At 35.5% G+C, this 22,570-nt stretch overlaps 2 protein-coding genes across 2 annotated transcripts in view; both read right to left on the minus strand.

Annotated features, from left to right (window-relative positions):
• LOC123871200 (splicing factor ESS-2 homolog) overlaps positions 1-22,570 on the minus strand; it is a 37,907-nt gene that overhangs the window by 14,287 nt on the left and 1,050 nt on the right. The gene's annotated exons all lie outside the window — the stretch shown is intronic.
• Positions 1-22,570, minus strand: part of LOC123871202 (elongation of very long chain fatty acids protein AAEL008004-like) — a 42,425-nt gene that overhangs the window by 2,031 nt on the left and 17,824 nt on the right. The window lies entirely within an intron of this gene.

A 22,570-nucleotide genomic window follows, 5' to 3' on the forward strand; every position in this document is an offset into this window, starting at 1 on the left:
GGCATGATTAAATTATTGGACTGTATTCTGTTTTTTTCGTAACTTGGCACTTTTCTCAGATTGATTTTTGTTAAATATTGTTGACCTGGACTGTTTTCTGTTTCCTAACTTTCGATGTTTTATTTATTATAACTTACAATAAATATTATACGAACAAATAGCGATCTTATCATTACCAATTTTATCTTATCTTATCTTTGCATTAGCAATCTTTCTGGTGTTTTGTAGTCAGCAATATAAATGCACCCTTACATTTTTAGGGAAGGGTCACAACTCACAGCCCTAAGATGGTAACGGTTAACGGATAGGATAACGAACGGTGAATAAAGCTTAAACTAACCCATTCCCCTATTAATCAGTATCTACTTTCTACGCGGCATCAGTATCTATGGCGGCATCGTACCGGAACGCTGAATCGGCAGCATGGTTTTGCCGGTAGAGTGGTAATTAACTACGGCTAAAGCATCATACAAGATCCGAGCCAATTTAGAAATTACGTAGGTATTTACTAAGCACTAAGTAAATTTCTCCCACTTGCTCGAAAATTGCTTCATTATACTTCATGCTTCGTACTCGAGATTATATAGACTAGGTAGTATACGCGTGCATAGTGGATACCGTTCACTTTATTGAGATTTATGAAATATATTTTTAAAAATAGGGTAGGTTGATATACTATTGCCTTAACGCCCGTACGTCGCCGACTCATTCGCTTTTTAGTGCGCTACCGTTCCACTACGCCTTCGCCTAGCTTACTGTGAAAGTGTTATTTAAAGTGATATTTAAACTGTAAAAAAGGTAACGAAGTATCATTTTTATAATGTTTAAACATAATGGTGATAAATGTGAAAGTATTAAAGAAAAAATTAAAAAGTTAGGAAGGAAATTACGACGAATACAGCGTCGACCCTACGAGCGTATTAATTTTTAATACTTGATGGTGATTTGGCTCATCGTAGATTTCACATACATGCTTAAATGCACCGTTGGATTATCAAGGTAAGGTTGGATATTACGATTGATGGATGATACGAACTCGAGAAATTAGTATCGTAGGCAGTACCTACGTTGTGACTGATTCTTCAATAATTACACGATACGGTTAATGTTGTGAATAAGTACTAACCCTTGAGCAGGGACACAGTATTGTGGACAGTTCTTGCTTTTTCGCATTGGGGCTGTTTCTTACTGTTTATTTACTCGTGATAACTAATAAACTTAAATGAATATGTTTCTTTTTTACGAAACACACAGTATTGTGGACAGTACTTGTTTTTGCATTGGGACTGTTTCTTACTGTTTATTTTACTCGTGATAAATAATAAACCTGAGTGAATATGTTTTTTACAAAACACACAGTATTGTGGACAGTACTTGTTTTTGCATTGGGACTGTTTCTTACTGTTTATTTTACTCGTGATAACTAATAAACTTGATTGAACATGTTTTCATACGAAACACAGTATTGTGGGCAGTACTTGCTTTTGCATTGGGACTGTTTCTTACTGTTTATTAATAAACCTCAGTGAATGTGTTTTCTTACGAAACACACAGTATTGTGGACAGTACTTGCTTTTGCATTGGGACTGTTTCTTACTGTTTATTGGTTAGTTTGTGGGCAGTACTTGCTTTTGTATTGGGACTGCTTCTCACTGCATATTATTCACTTAAGTAGAAGTCTATTTAAACTATATGACTTACTATGCGGTAGCTATCTATTAAAATTATGAATAGTAGAATACAAGAATAATAAAGTAAAGAAGTAATAGAATAAAAGAATGATGGCGTCACGCCGATCTTAAACGGAGTTTAAGGATCTTAAACGGAGTTTAACGAACAAGAGCCGGAAATAAACCCAAATTCAAGCCCGGGTACTTCAAGTGCGGTTCTATCCAAACTTCCGCTAGAATCTGGTTCTTCTAAAGAACTTATGAATAAAAACTGATTCTTCGGAATATTCTATTCGGAATACCTACAGCTGAAAACTAGTAATAAACTAGTAACTAAATAGTGAGTTGTGGATATTATTGATATCTAGATATTCTTCATATAGAACCATTGATAGGTAGATAAAAAATATGGCAAGGAAGTACAAAAAGATTTCTGTATTAAGTTCCAGTATTGCACCACTGTGAGTCTAATAAAACAACAGTGTAAGTAGCTAAATGAAAAATATTTAACTTCTGAATCTTTCAAGTTGATAGCTATCCGCCAATATTAAACGCAGAGATAAAAGCAACTGTTTCATATATTGTTACAACGCGATAAAGCAATAAAAGACAATCAAGCTAATATGTCTTCGGCTATTAGTTGTAATTATGAATCACACTGTTATTCTTAAAACAGAGATATACTACTTTGCTCAAACTATGAACGGGCGCGTCGCTTTACGGCAAAGAAAGCGCCCTTGCAAGGAGAAATTATCTTATGTGCGGAGTAAAGAAAGAGCTCCAGGAACAGCTAGAACAGGTTTCTTTACGGCGAGGACCTTTTGAGACGTCGAAGTCGGCAAAAGCCATAAATAGATCAGGAACTGATCCCCAGTACCCAAGATATTTCCAAATTCTGCCAGTTCATACTAGAAGGGTCAAGGCCCGGCTCGCAGGCCAGTGAGACCCACAAGGACCAGCGATGGCCTCGAATCGGCAAGTCAAACACAGTCGGTAAGACTACTCGAAGCAGTAGCACAGCAGCGAGCTATAAACGTCGATAAACATGATAAAACCTGCTGGCTAAAAAATCTATTTAAGGTATGGTCTATATGATCACTAACAACCCTGTGGTTCTTTCATACATCAAGGATTACAAAATTCCTTTTTCACATTCGTGTTCGCCACGGGTATTCACCAGTCCAAAGAGTACCTCTTAGTAACCGTGTATAATGTATATTATAGCAAATAAAGAGTACATTTTATGATGCTATTAGTAAATGATTTAATAGCTTAGACGCTATTTCAAAATGTAAAGCTCAGTAGGTAACATTCTTTTAATACCTACATAATTAATGGATAGAGGTGCTTTATTTATAATTTAAAATCATTAAACAAAACAGATACGAATCATTTCAAGCTGAAAGAATTAAGAACTTTTCTAAAATTAATATGAAAAATAATAGTTTGATGTGCACAATAGACTTAAAAGACGTGTATTTTTTAACTTAAGGTAATTGCTATTTGACAAATCGCAAAAATGCTGTACTTTGAAGTAAATTGTTTATTTTTCTAAAGCATTAACATCTATTAAATACATGCAATTAAAAACTTCAGTTTGTGAAGATTATAAGGGCCTTTTTTAATTTAGTATACATTATCCCAATAATAAAAAAAAACAAGTTGAAAACATTGCTGTTCGCAACTTGTTCTGTAAAAGTTTTCTTTAACATCTTGATACTTTGAAGCCAACCTCCAGAAAATGATATGTTTAGGTTTAGCAATCAATTTGAACTGTTAGTTTTATACTAAATGTTTTTCATTTCTTAAATAATCTAAAACTAACCAAAAAACTTCCTGTGCTATTTATTTTCTTGCAGGCGCTCTATGGAATTCAGTGTCCACTGGACTGTCATGGCGGAAGGACTGTGCGCGTCATTTCGTCGTAAAATATTATTTAAAATGAATTTAAGCTTATTATTTTTGAATGAAAGTTGTGTTTATAATCGTTGAAAAATAAAATAGGGATTTTTTCATTTCTAAATGAAGCCTGCTTATATACTAAAATTTATTCGAAAGTTACGGTTTTACCAGGTAAATACTCGGAGGTTGTCATAGATTATGATGACAGATAGTAAGTGTTCTAAATAGGTATTATACCTATGTTTTTTAGGAGATAGCGCGCCTCGTTTCGGGCGCCGTGTTCCGAAATGGATTTCGTAGTAGTGCAAGTTTGGTGCAAGCCCCACATGACGGAGGGGTATGCGTCAGGCATTTCCTGTGTACAAAAAAAGACCTATATTTCGGATCCATTTTTCATCACTGACATCATGCACTATTCAAAGACTGGTCTTCAAGCATTGAGGAATTTTGGACGAGAGACATCTCGAAGGTTCCCGAAGGCTGCCTAACTGAGTTAGATTTGTCGGCTAGCTAGCTTTTTTTGAAATTGGACCTACTTAGCTGGATTGTGTGTTAGAGATTTCTTATGAGATATTATATGTACATAATCATAATAACCATCATAAGGAAGCTCAGATTCATGCTGCGGGCAATGGGGAGAGCCTAAAGGTTGGAACGCCATTTCGGCGGCCGTGTTTCCTGCCATATATACCATAGATACCTGCAAGCCAAGAGTGAATAGGCATCTTCCAGGTAAGCGTGCTCCAACTTGGACCTCATCATTGCTTTCTTTAAAGCATGATTGTCGTCAAGCGCAAGCGCAAAGATTCAGGCGGCGCAAACCCGTAGCATGTGGAAGACCCTATTAAAGACCTATGTTCACTGTGGACGTCTGTCGGTTGATGTTGATGATTATGTCTTTAGTGCAAGTAGTTCAGTAGTTTCAGAGTTTATCGATAACAAACAAACAAACCTTTCCTCTTCATAATATATGTACTTAGTAGCGCAAACTTGGAAAAAATCTCGTGGAAACTCTTTGATTTTCCGAGATAAATGTAATTTTACCTGGCAGCCCTAATTAATTTTATCACTGATAATAATAACTAATTCATAACCGTTAAAACTAAGAGTCAAAATCTCGTTTTTCTAGTCGAGTTCCGTAGGCTCTTTGAACCCACCGCATTATTATCCCAAGAAAACCTACCATTAGATGTAGGAATAATGGAAAGAGGTCACAACCCTCAGCAATAAAGAATACGATGCGGAGAGAGATGTCACTCTCAAGGTCTTTAAATGTATCCATGCAAAAAACCACGTCGACTGGTTGCTCCGTTGCAGCGTGATTGAATATTAAACCAACAAACACACTTTCGCATTTGAAATATGGCCAGTGATTATAAGAAACAGTTTAAATCTCTCTCTGAGAGACGTTAGGCAAAGTGAACACGAATTATGACACTTCTGTGTTCTTATACAAGCTTAGGTCTCTCAATTTTGTCAATTAATGTCAAATTTCTTTCTCAGATCAAAACCTAGTAAGTGGTTTAAATTCAAGAGAAGTTTAGGCCGTAGTCTTCAACAAGAAACTCGGCGGTTGCTCTTTTCAAAGATTTGATGTACAATATTAAATTGCTTAAAACGCACATAACTGAAAAGTTAGTAGTGCGTGATTCCAGGATCGAACCCCCGACTTTCGATTAGGAGGCGGACGTTCTAACCACTAGGCTATGACAGTTTTTAAATTAAAGGGGTTTAAATATTTTAGTGTGAAGACTGGCCTACACATTTATTCATTAGATGTGCATCACTTTCTTTTTTAGGGTTCCGTACCTCAAAATGAAAAACGGAGCTCTTAAAGGATCACTTTGTTGTCTGTCCATTTGTCCGTCCGTCCGTCAAGAAAACCTATACAGTACTTCCCGTTGATCTAGAATCACGAAATTTGTTCTCGGATTTATTCCTTTACTTGGGCTATGAGAGTTGAGACCTATCTACCTGCCCATAATTCTAGGTTAACGGGAAATACCCTATCGGTTTTCTTGACAGACACGACAGACGGACAGACGGACAGAAAGACAGACAACAAAGTGATCCTATAAGGGTCCCGTGTTTCCTTTTGAGATATGGAACCCTAAAAACATTATGTAAGTATGCAAAGTATTTCCCTTGCAAGCCATATTTAACAGTTGACATGTAGAGGTCATTGACTTTTCCTATCTTACTTTTAAGTTTTAATGCATCATTAAGTATTTACTGTTTTGACATGGTATTTAGATAATGGGTGATATTTATTTTATTTAATCTAATTCCTTTGAAAAACTTAGTAAGGCGCATTAATCTATAAAAAACCTAGCCAGTTCATAGACTTACTATGTTTTAAAATGGTCAAAGCGACTTACTAGCTTTTAATTTTACTTTAATGTGGGTGTCCTTACAATACAACGGGACATACTATGAAAGTTAGGCTTATGACATAAAACGATTTTCGGAAAAATGACATTTACTTTGTTTTGATATGGGGCGGTCGATATAATTAGGTACTAGGGTAAAGGCTCAAGTAAATGAACAGATTGGACGTTTTTACATGTATTAAGAGCTGGAATAAAAAACCGGCTGATATACCTTTTTTAAATATTTTCTTACAAATTCTTACACTTTTTTCAATTTCAATTTCAAAACCGTGTTCCGTTCAAACCGTTCAAAAGTGTGTGTGCGTGCGTCCATGTGTGTGTGTGAGTGTGTGTGAGTATATACTTGTCTGTATGTTTGTACGAGTGTTTGTTAGTGTGGTATTGCGTTGTATAACCACATGAGTAGCGAACAGAGTCAAAGCTTCATACAAGCGCGCTACGATAGGTACACTACTACAAGCTTGAGGCGCGTGTGTGCGTGAGCACAGGCGCTACGTCGCGTACGGAGAGAAATCGGTTTATACCGGCTCGGCCTGTGCTCAAGCTCAGGGGCTGCAGTACACGTCGCGCGTCGTGTTTTCATTTAATTTAATGTTAATGATAATAATTTAAATAGTGTTTAAAATCTATTTTCTTGAACTGTCATAGATTTTGTTCAAAATCAATATTTGAGGATCCCTAGGATCACAAAACAGGATATTGTTACCAAATTTAAAAAAATCGACGCCATTTTGAAATTCTTTGTTAATTGACCGATTTCGTTCAAAATCGATATTTAGAGCTCCCTGGGATCACGAAATAAGAAACTGTTACCAAAATTTAAAAAGTCGACGCCATTTTGAAATTCTTAAATTGACCGATTTCGTTCAAAATCGATATTTAGAGCTCCCTGGGATCACAAAATAAGAAACTGTTACCAAAATTTAAAAAAGTCGACGCCATTTTGAAATTCTTTGTTAATTGACCGATTTCGTTCAAAATCGATATTTAGAGCTCCCTGCGATCACAAAATAAGAAACTGTTACCAAAATTTAAAAAAGTCGACGCCATTTTGAAATTCTTTGTTAATTGACCGATTTCGTTCAAAATCGATATTTAGAGCTCCCTGCGATCACAAAATAAGAAACTGTTACCAAAATTTTAAAAAGTCGACGCCATTTTGAAATTCTTTGTTAATTGACCGATTTCGTTCAAAATCGATATTTAGAGCTCCCTGCGATCACAAAATAAGAAACTGTTACCAAAATTTTAAAAAGTCGACGCCATTTTGAAATTCTTTGTTAATTGACCAATTTCGTTCAAAATTGATATTTAGAGCTCCCTGCGATCACAAAATAAGAAACTGTTACCAAAATTTAAAAAAGTCGACGCCATTTTGAAATTCTTTGTTAATTGACCGATTTCGTTCAAAATCGATATTTAGAGCTCCCTGGGATCACAAAATAAGAAACTGTTACCAAAATTTAAAAAAGTTGACGCCATTTTGAAATTCTTTGTTAATTGACCGATTTTGTTCAAAATCGATATTTAGAGCTCCCTGGGATCACAAAATAGGAACCTGTAACCAAAATTTAAAAAAGTCAACGCCATTTTGAAATTCTTTGTTAATTGACCGATTTCGTTCAAAATCGATATTTAGAGCTCCCTGGGATCACAAAATAAGAAACTGTTACCAAAATTTAAAAAAGTTGACGCCATTTTGAAATTCTTTGTTAATTGACCGATTTTGTTCAAAATCGATATTTAGAGCTCCCTGGGATCACAAAATAGGAACCTGTAACCAAAATTTAAAAAAGTTGGCACCATTTATAATTTTTTCTAAATTGACTGATTTCGTTCAAAATCGATATTTAGATCTATCGATCGATATTTAAAGATCGATATTTAAACTAGGCAATCACAACAAAAACAAACTTTACCATCTTGTTGAACAAATAACTATTGTTAATTAAATTGTATCCTCCAGTGCCAGCCCTACCAAAATAGTTATAAATTTTGCTCGCTTCTTAGAAGCTTTGCCTCTGTTTGCTACTCTATGGTATAACACCATGTTAGTAAATCTTAGTATATTTTTAACCGACTTTAAAAAAAGGAAGAGGTTCTGAATTCGTTGGTATCTTTTTTTTATCTATGTTCCCCGATTACTCAAAGACGCCTGGACCGATTTGGATTTTTTTTTTGTTTGATAGGGTATACTTTGCAAGTGGTCCCATATAAATTTGGTAAAGATCTGATGAATATCTTTGAAGATGGAGAACAGAACTCCTCAATGGATAAGAGCAAATTCAATTTTTTTTTAATGTATGTTCACCGATTGCTCAAAGACGCCTGGACCGATTTGGAATATTTTTTTTTTTTTGAAAAGCTAGGTATACTTTGCAGGTGGTCCCATATAAATTTGATGAAGTTCTGATGAATATCTTCTGAGATGGAGAACAGAACTCCTCAATGGATAAGAGCAAATTGCTCGCGATCAGTGTAATTGCTTAGTAAACAGTAGGGTTTTAGCTGGGCATGGCATATTATTATAGTACAGTGGGGCCACTAAAAATTTTGAAATAAAAAATTTTCAAAATAAAAATAAAACCGACTTCAAAAACCACAATAACTTAAATTATTTTTTACTTTTTAGTGTTTGTGATTTTGAAGTCGGTTTTATTTTTCTTTTGAATTTTTTTTATATTTATTCTGGTATTCTTCTTTCTTGTATATGGATCCCTCTTGGGTATCCCCATTTCTCTCTGTCTTTGGTACTATCAAGCTAATTTTCTCTCGCGATTTGCACAATAGCATTAGACCAACGGTCTTCGGTCTACCTACCTGTCCTTCTTTCATCTGTAAAAATCGATACAATATGACCATTTGCATTTCAGTTTTAGGGCATGTCTCAAGGTGTCTGTACATGATCTAGAAAACAAACTATCAACACTGGGTGTCTTCATTGATATTGAAGGAGCTTTCGACAAGACAACCTTTAATAGCATAGACAGGGCCTTGGGACGATACGGGGCGCCAAGAACTATACGCAGCTGGATAAAAGCATTATTAGAACTAAGAATCATACAACTAGATATCAACGGAGTCACAAAAGGCATAGTAGCGAGAGGCTGCCCTCAAGGAGGTGTCCTATCACCAATCTTGTGGAACCTAGTAGTTGACGACTTGATAAACAAACTAAACACAAGCGGATTTTACACCATTGGTTATGCTGATGATCTCACCATCTTAATCAGTGGAAAACTAGAGAACACATTATATGAAGTCATGCAACGGGCATTGCGCGTAATCGAAAGATGGTGCAATGAAAATGAACTCACCGTAAATCCAAAGAAAACAGAGATGATTCTGTTTACCAACAAAAGGAAAATAGAGCTAACCAAACCACCAACTCTGTTCAACACAAGCCTCAAACTGTCAACTGAGGTAAAATACCTTGGTGTGACTCTGGACAGCAAGCTCAGCTGGAAAAGGCATACAGAAGATAAAATTAATAAATCGCTTACGATACTAAACCAATGTAAACGCATGCTGGGGAAAAAATGGGGGCTTAAACCAAAGATAATAAAGTGGTTATACCTAGCGGTAGTAAGAAGCTCATTAACATACGCCGCTTTGATATGGTGGCCGAGAACTCTTCTTACGACCGCCCAGCAAGAACTACAGAAATTTCAACGACAAGCATGCCTCGCCATTACAGGCTGCATGAGTACCACACCAACAACAGCACTTGAAATCATACTGGGGATCCCGCCCCTACACTTACAAATCAGAGAAGAAGCAACGCTCGCAGCCTTGAGACTGAAAACCTCAGGTCTATGGAAAGAACAGAACACAAGGCACACTAAAATTCTAGTGCAAAGCATAACCAAAGAACCACGCCTGGAGTGGAAATGTGACAGAACCAGGAAACAACACATACTGGACAAACCATACAAAATATATCCAGAGATAAACATAGATACGAAGTCAACACGGGATGCAATAGAAGTGTACACCGATGGATCCAAAACAAAAACTGGCACAGGAGCAGGGGCCTACTGCCAAGAACTAAACATGAAAATAAGTCACGCACTCGGTAAGGACAACTCTGTCTTCCAAGCAGAGTGTGTAGGCATTACAACCGCAGCCATAGCAATGGCAAATCGACAGGTAAAAAACTTTAAGATTAACATTAACTCAGATAGCCAAGCTGTTCTCAAAGCTTTGGCTAAATTCTGGACAACCTCCGAACTCATACAAGACTGCCATAAGGCTCTGGAAACACTCGCCATGTCGAATGATATCACCCTACGGTGGGTCAAAGGACATGATGGGGACCAGGGAAACGAGGCAGCGGACGCATTAGCACGCAAGGCCACGACGCTGAAGGTGACAGGGCCTCAGCCTATTGTACCCATACCCTTCAGTGAGTATAAAACTTGGTTGCATGAACTAACACTTAAGGAGCATTCCCAATTATGGGCAAACGCAACTGACTGCAGGCAAGCCAAAGAGGCTTTCCCTAACATAGATATACGACAAACTAACAAACTACTCCGCCTGGACAAAGGTAAACTTAGGAAGGTGGTGGGACTCATAACAGGGCATAGCCCACTAAACAAACACCTTTTCGTTATAGGTGTTACCGACAGTCCTCTGTGCAGGGCCTGCATGGAGGTCGATGAGACGCCGACACACGTGCTCCTGGAGTGCATGGTCGTGGCAGAACAACGAGAACGCCATTTGGGTTCCCCAACCTCACTCCATGAAGTCCTCGGCAACCTGGGCGGTCTACTTGGCTTCTGGAGCGAGCTTGGATGGCTGGAGTGAAGACTTCGGCGGGGAGGGGCAACGCACGCACAACAGACGGAAACGTTTAAGTGCGGAAACCAGCCCAGAGAGAAGAAGAAGAAGGTGTCTGTAGGCTTTGTCTTTTTTCTTATGTCTTCAATTCTCACTTTGAATATTTTTTGCTTAATTTATGCACCTTGCCATCGCCCTTTAGCAAGTCACTATTTCTTTTTATATTCTTTGTCTGGACCCATGTTTGGCTGGCATAGGTAAGGCATGGCAGGATGCATGTATCTATAACGGATCTTTTAAGATGTACTGGGTAAGCTCCTTTCATTCTTTCCTTTTGTGCCCAGTAAAACAAGCATACTCGGGCTACTTTGAGAACCCATTAGCAGCTAACAGCAAGGCCTGGACTCCAATTTTTATATGTGGAAGCTGTATTTCCTCGTTGCGTTTATGAGCAAATAAGAATAGTTAACTACTAAAAAAAAATTATAATTTGGCGCAAACCATCTAAACACCATGATGATTATTATTTCTGCGTTGTGAATATTACCAGAAGAAACAGCAAAAAAAATTGTTCCAAGCGGCTCTATTGTAACTTGCAGTCTGCAATTTGAACGATTCTGACTTCTGGTGATAAATCTGTACCTCAGCCCCAACCCAGTACCTCTAATCTACCATTCTACTCTTAACACATTCAGTAGCTGATGTTGCACTTCCAGCGACTTGGATGCAACAAGGGCGTTAAGTTTCATTTTCTCTGTAGTCATTTGGACTGTTTTCCAGAAAATTTAGGTGACTTTCAAACTAAGATAACTATACCAAAGGGGATAATATCATATGAAAGGGCTGTATTATACATTCTAAAACAGGTTTTATTTATTATTATTATGTAAAATAGTTTTTGATTTATCGCGCAAAATGTAGAAAAAAATATACAATAAGTCAAAAACTGAAAATCTGACATTTTTTTTAAAATTCCAAGCCGAAAATATACTTAAGAATTTATTAATAGGAATCGAGAGTTTATGCACTAGATAGAGTTCGTTCATTCACTGAAATTCCCAGTTCATTTACTGGCAATTTATCCTTTTGTTAAATAAAATAATTTATAATAATTAATACCACGCATTTTTTTGCGTTTTTGATATTTAAATAATTTAAGAGTGTATACCTACTGTGTATAGACACAGATAAAAAAAATATAAAAATTATATATAGAACGATTCTCATAAATCTTAATTTTAGGTCAAAGTCAGGGTAGTCCTTATTCGTTCATTTACTGGATCTTTTACCCTCCTACGTCAAAATACTAAAAGTCCGCGTAAATTTCGCAGATTGAAATGTCTGCTTGATTAATTGTCAATAGAGGGTCATGACATGTCAAAATTGCTAGTTTGAAGGGGAAATCGTCAATGTCATTCGCATAGGTTTTCCTCTTAAGGTAATTACTACTTGACAAATCGCAAAAATGCTGTACTTTGAAGTAAATTGTTTATTTTTCTAAAGCATTAACAGCTATTAAATACATGCAATTAAAAACTTCAGTCTGTGAAGATTATAAGGGCCTCTTTTTATTTAATATACATTATCCCAATAAAAAAAAAACCAAGTTGAAAACATTGCTGTTCGCAACTTGTTCTGTAAAAGTTTTCTTTAACATCTTGATACTTTGAAGCCAATCTCCAGAAAATGATATGTTTAGGTTTAGCAATCAATTTTAACTGTTAGTTTTATACTAAATGTTTTTCGTTTCTTAAATAATCTAAAACTAACCAAAAAACTTCCTGTGCTATTTATTTTCTTGCAGGCGCTCTATGGAATTCAGTGTCCACTGGACTGTCATGGCGGAAGGACTGTGCGCCATGCTATGGCAACTTAAAGCTATGGGAGTCTAAGACTTTTAGCAGCGCCATCTATGAAAAGGATAGGCTACAAAAATATGACGGATTACGCAGTGTTACTAGACTAAAATATACAATTACAAGATGGGAATTTGTACAAGTTAAAAATCATCCTTATTAATTAATTTATCATTGAATGATAGAAAAAACACACAAAAAATATGTCAATAAATAAATGTACCCTAAACTCATTTTTGGCTGTAATGATATAGAGTAATTTATTGTTCTTTACTGATGCCCTATGTAAAAATGGTCATATTTAAGTTTTTACTATGGCATTACTTTATTGCAAATGGCTGCGTATGAGTTCCAAGTCGCTCGTATTAAACTTTTGCAATATATCTTAGGTATGGTTTGTGTAAGTAGGTCCAGTATGTCCTGTCCTGTCCTGCCCGGCTAGCATGGGCAGTAGATAAAAATGATATCCACTGATTTCTATGACATCAGTGGATATAATTTTTATCTACTGCCCATGCTAGCCGGGCAGCTAAGTACAATTTTATTTGAGTAGGTACTACATTCTATAGCTGTACCTATAGGTAGCTATATATACGATATGGCAAAATTTTGCCTAGACAAACACTAGAGGGCGCTCACTCGAAAGGACCGCCCATAGAACCCGACAGAACCCGAGTTGCCTGTCTATACCCAGTATAATATTGTAGTCTTTGCTGTGCGCGTCATTTCGTCGCAAAATATTATTTAAAATGAATTTAAGCTTATTATTTTTGAATGAAAGTTGTGTTTATAATCGTTGAAAAATAAAATAGGGATTTTTTCATTTCTAAATGAAGCCTGCTTATATACTAAAATTTATTCGAAAGTTACGGTTTTACCAGGTAAATACTCGGAGGTTGTCATAGATTATGATGACAGATAGTAAGTGTTCTAAATAGGTATTATACCTATGTTTTTTAGGAGATAGCGCGCCTCGTTTCGGGCGCCGTGTTCCGAAATGGATTTCGTAGTAGTGCAAGTTTGGTGTAAGTCCCACATGACGGAGGGGTATGCGTCAGGCATTTCCTGTGTACAAAAAAAGACCTATATTTCGGATCCATTTTTCATCACTGACATCATGCACTATTCAAAGACTGGTCTTCAAGCATTGAGGAATTTTGGACGAGAGACATCTCGAAGGTTCCCGAAGGCTGCCTAACTGAGTTAGATTTGTCGGCTAGCTAGCTTTTTTTGAAATTGGACCTACTTAGCTGGATTGTGTGTTAGAGATTTCTTATGAGATATTATATGTACATAATATAACCATCATAAGGAAGCTCAGATTCATGCTGCGGGCAATGGGGAGAGCCTAAAGGTTGGAACGCCATTTCTGCGGCCGTGTTTCCTGCCATATATACCATAGATACCTGCAAGCCAAGAGTGAATAGGCATCTTCCAGGTAAGCGTGCTCCAACTTGGACCTCATCATTGCTTTCTTTAAAGCATGATTGTCGTCAAGCGCAAGCGCAAAGATTCAGGCGGCGCAAACCCGTAGCATGTGGAAGACCCTATTAAAGACCTATGTTCACTGTGGACGTCTGTCGGTTGATGTTGATGATTATGTCTTTAGTGCAAGTAGTTCAGTAGTTTCAGAGTTTATCGATAACAAACAAACAAACCTTTCCTCTTCATAATATATGTACTTAGTAGCGCAAACTTGGAAAAAATCTCGTGGAAACTCTTTGATTTTCCGAGATAAATGTCATTTTACCTGGCAGCCCTAATCAATTTTATCACTGATAATAATAACTAATTCATAACCGTTAAACCTAAGAGTCAAAATCTCGTTTTTCTAGTCGAGTTCCGTAGGCTCTTTGAACTCATCGCATCCCAAGAAAACCTACCATTAGATGTAGGAATAATGGAAAGAGGTCACAACCCTCAGCAATAAAGAATACGATGCGGAGAGAGATGTCACTCTCAAGGTCTTTAAATGTATCCATGCAAAAAACCACGTCGACTGGTTGCTCCGTTGCAGCGTGATTGAATATTAAACCAACAAACACACTTTCGCATTTGAAATATGGCCAATGATTATAAGAAACAGTTTAAATCTCTCTCTGCTCTCCGAGAGACGTTAGGCAAAGTGAACACGAATTATGACACTTCTGTGTTCTTATACAAGCTTAGGTCTCTCAATTTTGTCAATTAATGTCAAATTTCTTTCTCAGATCAAAACCTAGTAAGTGGTTTAAATTCAAGAGAAGTTTAGGCCGTAGTCTTCAACAAGAAACTCGGCGGTTGCTCTTTTCAAAGATTTGATATACAATATTAAATTGCTTAAAACGCACATAACTGAAAAGTTAGTAGTGCGTGATTCCAGGATCGAACCCCCGACCTTCGATTAGGAGGCGGACGTTCTAACCACTAGGCTATGACAGTTTTTAAATTAAAGGGGTTTAAATATTTTAGTGTGAAGACTGGCCTACACATTTATTCATTAGATGTGCATCACTTTCTTTTTTAGGGTTCCGTACCTCAAAATGAAAAACGGAGCTCTTAAAGGATCACTTTGTTGTCTGTCCATTTGTCCGTCCGTCCGTCAAGAAAACCTATACAGTACTTCCCGTTGATCTAGAATCACGAAATTTGTTCTCGGATTTATTCCTTTACTTGGGCTATGAGAGTTGAGACCTATCTACCTGCCCATAATTCTAGGTTAACGGGAAATACCCTATCGGTTTTCTTGACAGACACGACAGACGGACAGACGGACAGAAAGACAGACAACAAAGTGATCCTATAAGGGTCCCGTGTTTCTTTTTGAGATATGCAACCCTAAAAACATTATGTAAGTATGCAAAGTATTTCCCTTGCAAACCATATTTAACAGTTGACATGTAGAGGTCATTGACTTTTCCTATCTTACTTTTAAGTTTTAATGCATCATTAAGTATTTACTGTTTTGACATGGTATTTAGATAATGGGTGATATTTATTTTATTTAATCTAATTCCTTTGAAAAACTTAGTAAGGCGCATTAATCTATAAAAAACCTAGCCAGTTCATAGACTTACTATGTTTTAAAATGGTCAAAGCGACTTACTAGCTTTTAATTTTACTTTAATGTGGGTGTCCTTACAATACAACGGGACATACTATGAAAGTTAGGCTTATGACATAAAACGATTTTCGGAAAAATGACATTTACTTTGTTTTGATATGGGGCGGTCGATATAATTAGGTACTAGGGTAAAGGCTCAAGTAAATGAACAGATTGGACGTTATTACATGTATTAAGAGCTGGAATAAAAAACCGGCTGATATACCTTTTTTAAATATTTTCTTACAAATTCTTACACTTTTTTCAATTTCAATTTCAAAACCGTGTTCCGTTCAAACCGTTCAAAAGTGCGTGTGCGTGCGTCCATGTGTGTGTGTGAGTGTGTGTGAGTATATACTTGTCTGTATGTTTGTACGAGTGTTTGTTAGTGTGGTATTGCGTTGTATAACCACATGAGTAGCGAACAGAGTCAAAGCTTCATACAAGCGCGCTACGATAGGTACACTACTACAAGCTTGAGGCGCGTGTGTGCGTGAGCACAGGCGCTACGTCGCGTACGGAGAGAAATCGGTTTATACCGGCTCGGCCTGTGCTCAAGCTCAGGGGCTGCAGTACACGTCGCGCGTCGTGTTTTCATTTAATTTAATGTTAATGATAATAATTTAAATAGTGTTTAAAATCTATTTTCTTGAACTGTCATAGATTTTGTTCAAAATCAATATCTGAGGATCCCTAGGATCACAAAACAGGATATTGTTACCAAATTTAAAAAAATCGACGCCATTTTGAAATTCTTTGTTAATTGACCGATTTCGTTCAAAATCGATATTTAGAGCTCCCTGGGATCACAAAATAAGAAACTGTTACCAAAATTTAAAAAAGTCGACGCCATTTTGAAATTCTTTGTAAATTGACCGATTTCGTTCAAAATCGATATTTAGAGCTCCCTGGGATCACGAAATAAGAAACTGTTACCAAAATTTAAAAAAGTCGACGCCATTTTGAAATTCTTTGTTAATTGACCGATTTCGTTCAAAATCGATATTTAGAGCTCCCTGGGATCACGAAATAAGAAACTGTTACCAAAATTTAAAAAAGTTGACGCCATTTTGAAATTCTTTGTTAATTGACCGATTTCGTTCAAAATCGATATTTAGAGCTCCCTGGGATCACGAAATAAGAAACTGTTACCAAAATTTAAAAAAGTCGACGCCATTTTGAAATTCTTTGTTAATTGACCGATTTCGTTCAAAATCGATATTTAGAGCTCCCTGGGATCACAAAATAGGAAACTGTAACCAAAATTTAAAAAAGTTGGCACCATTTATAATTCTTTCTAAATTGACTGATTTCGTTCAAAATCGATATTTAGATCTATCGATCGATATTTAAACTAGGCAATCACAACAAAAACAAACTTTACCATCTTGTTGAACAAATAACTATTGTTAATTAAATTGTATCCTCCAGTGCCAACCCTACCAAAATAGTTATAAATTTTGCCTCTGTTTGCTACTCTGTGGTATAACACCATGTTAGTAAATCTTAGTATATTTTTAACCGACTTTAAAAAAAGGAAGAGGTTCTGAATTCGTCGGTATCTTTTTTTTTATGTATGTTCCCCGATTACTCAAAGACGCCTGGACCGATTTGGATTTTTTTTTGTTTGATAGGGTATACTTTGCAAGTGGTCCCATATAAAGGTAAAGATCTGATGAATATCTTTGAAGATGGAGAACAGAACTCCTCAATGGATAAGAGCAAATTCAATTTTTTTTTTAATGTATGTTCACCGATTGCTCAAAGACGCCTGGACCGATTTGGTTTTTTTTTTTTTTGAAAAGCTAGGTATACTTTGCAGGTGGTCCCATATAAATTTGATGAAGTTCTGATGAATATCTTCTGACATGGAGAACAGAACTCCTCAATGGATAAGAGCAAATTGCTCGCGATCAGTGTAATTGCTTAGTAAACAGTAAGGTTTTAGCTGGGCATGGCACATTATTATAGTACAGTGGGGCCACTAAAAATTTTGAAATAAAAAATTTTCAAAAGAAAAATAAAACCGACTTCAAAAACCACAATAACTTAAATTATTTTTTACTTTTTAGTGTTTGTGATTTTGAAGTCGGTTTTATTTTTCTTTTGAATTTTTTTTATATTTATTCTGGTATTCTTCTTTCTTGGATATGGATCCCTCTTGGGTATCCCCATTTCTCTCTGTCTTTGGTACTATCAAGCTAATTTTCTCTCGCGATTTGCACAATAGCATTAGACCAATGCGTCTTCGGTCTACCTACCTGTTCTTCTTTCATCTGTAAAAATCGATACAATATGACCATTTGGATTTCAGTTTTAGGGCATGTCTCAAGGTGTCTGTAGGCTTTGTCTTTTTTCTTATGTCTTCAATTCTCACTTTGAATATTTTTTGCTTAATTTATGCACCTTGCCATCGCCCTTTAGCAAGTCACTATTTCTTTTTATATTCTTTGTCTGGACCCATGTTTGGCTGGCATAGGTAAGGCATGGCAGGATGCATGTATCTATAACGGATCTTTTAAGATGTACTGGGTAAGCTCCTTTCATTCTTTCCTTTTGTGCCCAGTAAAACAAGCATACTCGGGCTACTTTGAGAACCCATTAGCAGCTAACAGCAAGGCCTGGACTCCAATTTTTATATGTGGAAGCTGTATTTCCTCGTTGCGTTTATGAGCAAATAAGAATAGTTAACTACTTTTACTAAAAAAAAATTTTATAATTTGGCGCGAACCATCTAAACACCATGATGATTATTATTTCTGCGTTGTGAATATTACCAGAAGAAACAGCAAAAAAAATTGTTCCAAGCGGCTCTATTGTAACTTGCAGTCTACAATTTGAACGATTCTGACTTCTGGTGATAAATCTGTACCTCAGCCCCAACCCAGTACCTCTAATCTACCATTTCAAGAACTTTCAGAAGGTAGTGACGATGTAGTGACTTTTTTACATCTCAACTTAGACCATTCAATCAAAATTATTTGGATCACTTAATGAGAGATCTTAGATTGTCTAAAAAGCATCAGAACATGTGGCTCAAAGGAACAAATCTGATAACATCAGACACTTGTGTTACGGTATATTATTCTCACTACTCTTAACACATTCAGTAGCTGATGTTGCACTTCCAGCGACTTGGATGCAACAAGAGCGTTAAGTTTCATTTTCTCTGTAGTCATTTGGACTGTTTTCCAGAAAATTTAGGTGACTTTCAAACTAAGATAACTATACCAAAGGGGATAATATCATATGAAAGGGCTCTATTATACATTCTAAAACAGGTTTTATTTATTATTATTATGTAAAAGAGTTTTTGATTTATCGCGCAAAATGTAGAAAAAAATATACAATAAGTCAAAAACTGAAAATCTGACATTTTTTTTAAATTCCAAGCCGAAAATATACTTAAGAATTTATTAATAGGAATCGAGAGTTTATGCACTAGATAGAGTTTGTTCATTCACTGAAATTCCCAGTTCATTTACTGGCAATTTATCCTTTTGTTAAATAAAATAATTTATAATAATTAATACCACGCATTTTTTTGCGTTTTTGATATTTAAATAATTTAAGAGTGTATACCTACTGTGTATAGACACAGATAAAAAAAAATATAAAAATTATATATAGAACGATTCTCATATATCTTAATTTTAGGTCAAAGTCAGGGTAGTCATTCATTTACTGGATCTTTTACCCTCCTACGTCAAAATACTAAAAGTCCGCGTAAATTTCGCAGATTGAAATGTCTGCTTGATTAATTGTCAATAGAGGGTCATGACATGTCGAAATTGCTAGTTTGAAGGGGAAATCGTCAATGTCATTCGCATAGGTTTTCCTCTTAAGATACATGAGGATAATCAAAGTTATCTCAGGTTCCCGTTTAATGATTCTATTTATGAATTTAAGGCCTTTTGGCTTAAAATATTATTGCTCCTTTTGTGTTCTATAAAGTTATGAAAACGGGAGTAGTTATTGAAAACATGCTAATACATGTCTACTTTATACTTAGACGATATTTGTCTTATTGGATACGACTATGAAACGTCATCGAAACTTACAACAAACCAGAAACTTGTTTATGAGTCTATTTTTCATTATAAATAATGAGAAAAGTAATTTTAATCCATGTTAAAAGTTCTCAGGATATTATATAGTAGACATAGAAAATTTTCAAGTCACAAAACTTAATAGAATCAAATCAAATCAGAAATTATAAAAATTTCGAGAATCAACCGTAAATTAGAGTGTTTGCCAGTTTTTTCGTTTATTGGTATATCTGCTTGCTCTGCTGTTCAGTACGGTTGGCTTAATACAAAACTTTTTAATAGGTGTAAGTACCTAAGTTATTTTGAAAATTTCATGAACATACAAAGTACATCAAAACATGAGTTTGAATGGTGGGATCGTACTACTGGCCAGCCAGTATGTAAAATTAATATTAAACAATTACCTGGATAATTTTTTTCTGATGTCTCAACGACTGGGTGGCCTTGCCTGTGGAGATCAAAGAGCTCTGACTTATGGAATGGCAATGAATGTAATGCATATATTCATTTTTTGGAAATTTTAGCTCCCTTCATTCGTCTAAAAATATTTGCCGAAAAACTGTTTACACACAGGTTACACTTCCTAATTGATAATAACCACAGCAATTTCATACGTTAATTCAATGGGTTTAGACATTTGACAATTAATGTTAATACAAAATAATACAAACCAGCTGTGGCAATGGTGTGAAAACCGAAAATTGTATGTTTTTTAATTCATTTATTAGCTCTTCGGAGAACTCTAAACCAGACCAAGAGTCTAGACGTAAGTGTGCATCCAAATATTGAATAACAACTTGTAGATTACCTACGCTTAAAGCTTAAATTATATATAAGCTTGATTCTCCAAATATAGATTTATTTACAAATCGATTGTTGAATAATAAATGTCAGAGATACGTCTCATGGCACAGTGATCCACGTGCGTACGCAGCTTTTACTATTTCATGGTTTAATCTTTATTTTTATGCATTTCCTCCATTTACTATGGTTTTTTAAATCGTTATGTTAAATTATTTATGATAATTCCAAAGGTATAATGATTGTTATAGACTGGCCTACCCAGCCATGACATCCACTGTTTAAAAATATTTTAGTGTTAGAAACGTTGTAATGTTTATGGCTGACAATGGATTAATCTTATCCAAAGATTGCAGTAGCCACCACGTAGGTAACTCTACCTGGTGGCAGGAGTCTTATCCATTCGGAGAAGTGTTCCAGGTCCATCTTTGGATATCGTTATGAGCTCTCTGTCAGAAAACACTTATAAACAATATGAAGAATGCTACAAAAAGTGGCTCCTTTATTGTAATCAGAATAATTTGAATATGTCTGAAGTACCAATGCCCGATATTAAAGCTTTGGTAACTACGATATATGATAAGGTTTTTTCGATATGGGACATTAAATTCATATCGGTCAGCTATAGCGTTGAACGACGATGTTAAAAGATTTTTTTTAAGGATGTTTGTCGTTCTTGATCAACGCGGCCAAAGTATGACGATACATGGGATACGTCATTGGTCTTAAATTACCTAGGTAACTTATACATTAATTAAATCATAAATCTTGAAACAATTTCTTAAAAATTAGTTACTCTTTTAGCACTCATTACTGCACAAAAAGTGCAAACTTTATCAACAATAAAAGTTTGTAACATATATCTATCAGATATCAAATAAATATACTAGATTTTATTAAAACCCTAGATGGTTGGAATAAACCAACCCGTCTTAGTCATTCCTGCATTTTAAAGAAAAATTACAGTTTAGTCCGGGAATAACGGTACATACTAGATTTACTAAAAAAAAAAAAAAAAAAAAAATTACTAAATCACTCTGGAAAAATGCAGAACAATTATTGTTCATTAGTTTAAAAAAAAAAAAAAAAAAAAACAATTTTTTTACAAACTTTATCAAGTTTCCTTGAGCCAAAGCGGAATTGATACTTCTACGTTTTTTCCGACATGCTGCGCAAAGATTAGGTCTTTCAGTAAGTGCATCAAATTATGGAAACTGCAGGCTGGAACTCAAGTTCCCATACTTTTGCTAGCTTTTACATTTGGCCTATTAAGGCCCAGACATTTATTGTTTTAGCAGGTCTATTATAAATGACTCAAAAGAAATATAAATTGTTAATTGATTCTTATATTAACTCAATAGTTATTGTTTATGATTAGAGGAAATACTCTTTATAGTTATTTGTTAAAAATATAATAGATAATTTGTAACATTTAAATCAAAATTTTCTTTTAACAACACGCTTTCTCATATTTTACGAATCTTATCTCTAAAAGTCTACCTAGTCTATATAATCTCGAGTACGAAGCATGAAGTATAATTAATGATTAAACGAACTTACCTGTAAGTGAAGTTCTATCATAATTATACGAAGGCTTCGTACGAAGAGATTATAGTAACCCTCCCACCCTCACGCTACGCGTTTACCCTTAATCGTAAAATATGAGGCGATAAATAATTTTATTAGCTAAACTCTAAACTAAATGAGTCGGCGACGTACGGGCGTTAAGGCAATAGTATATCAACCTACCCTATTTTTAAAAATATATTTCATAAATCTCAATAAAGTGAACGGTATCCACTATGCACGCGTATACTACCTAGTCTATATAATCTCTTCGTACGAAGCCTTCGTATAATTATGATAGAACTTCACTTACAGGTAAGTTCGTTTAATCATTAATTATCTGATATTCTAACTAATATTATAAAGAAGAAAGATTTTTTGTTTCTTTGTCGATAATATCTGAAACTACTGAATCAATTTTTATAATTTTTCACTATTTTAACCTGATGTAACGGCTATAAACATAGACTTT

This window comes from Maniola jurtina, chromosome 13 (genome assembly GCF_905333055.1).
Source record: "Maniola jurtina chromosome 13, ilManJurt1.1, whole genome shotgun sequence".
Lineage (NCBI taxonomy): Eukaryota > Metazoa > Arthropoda > Insecta > Lepidoptera > Nymphalidae > Maniola > Maniola jurtina.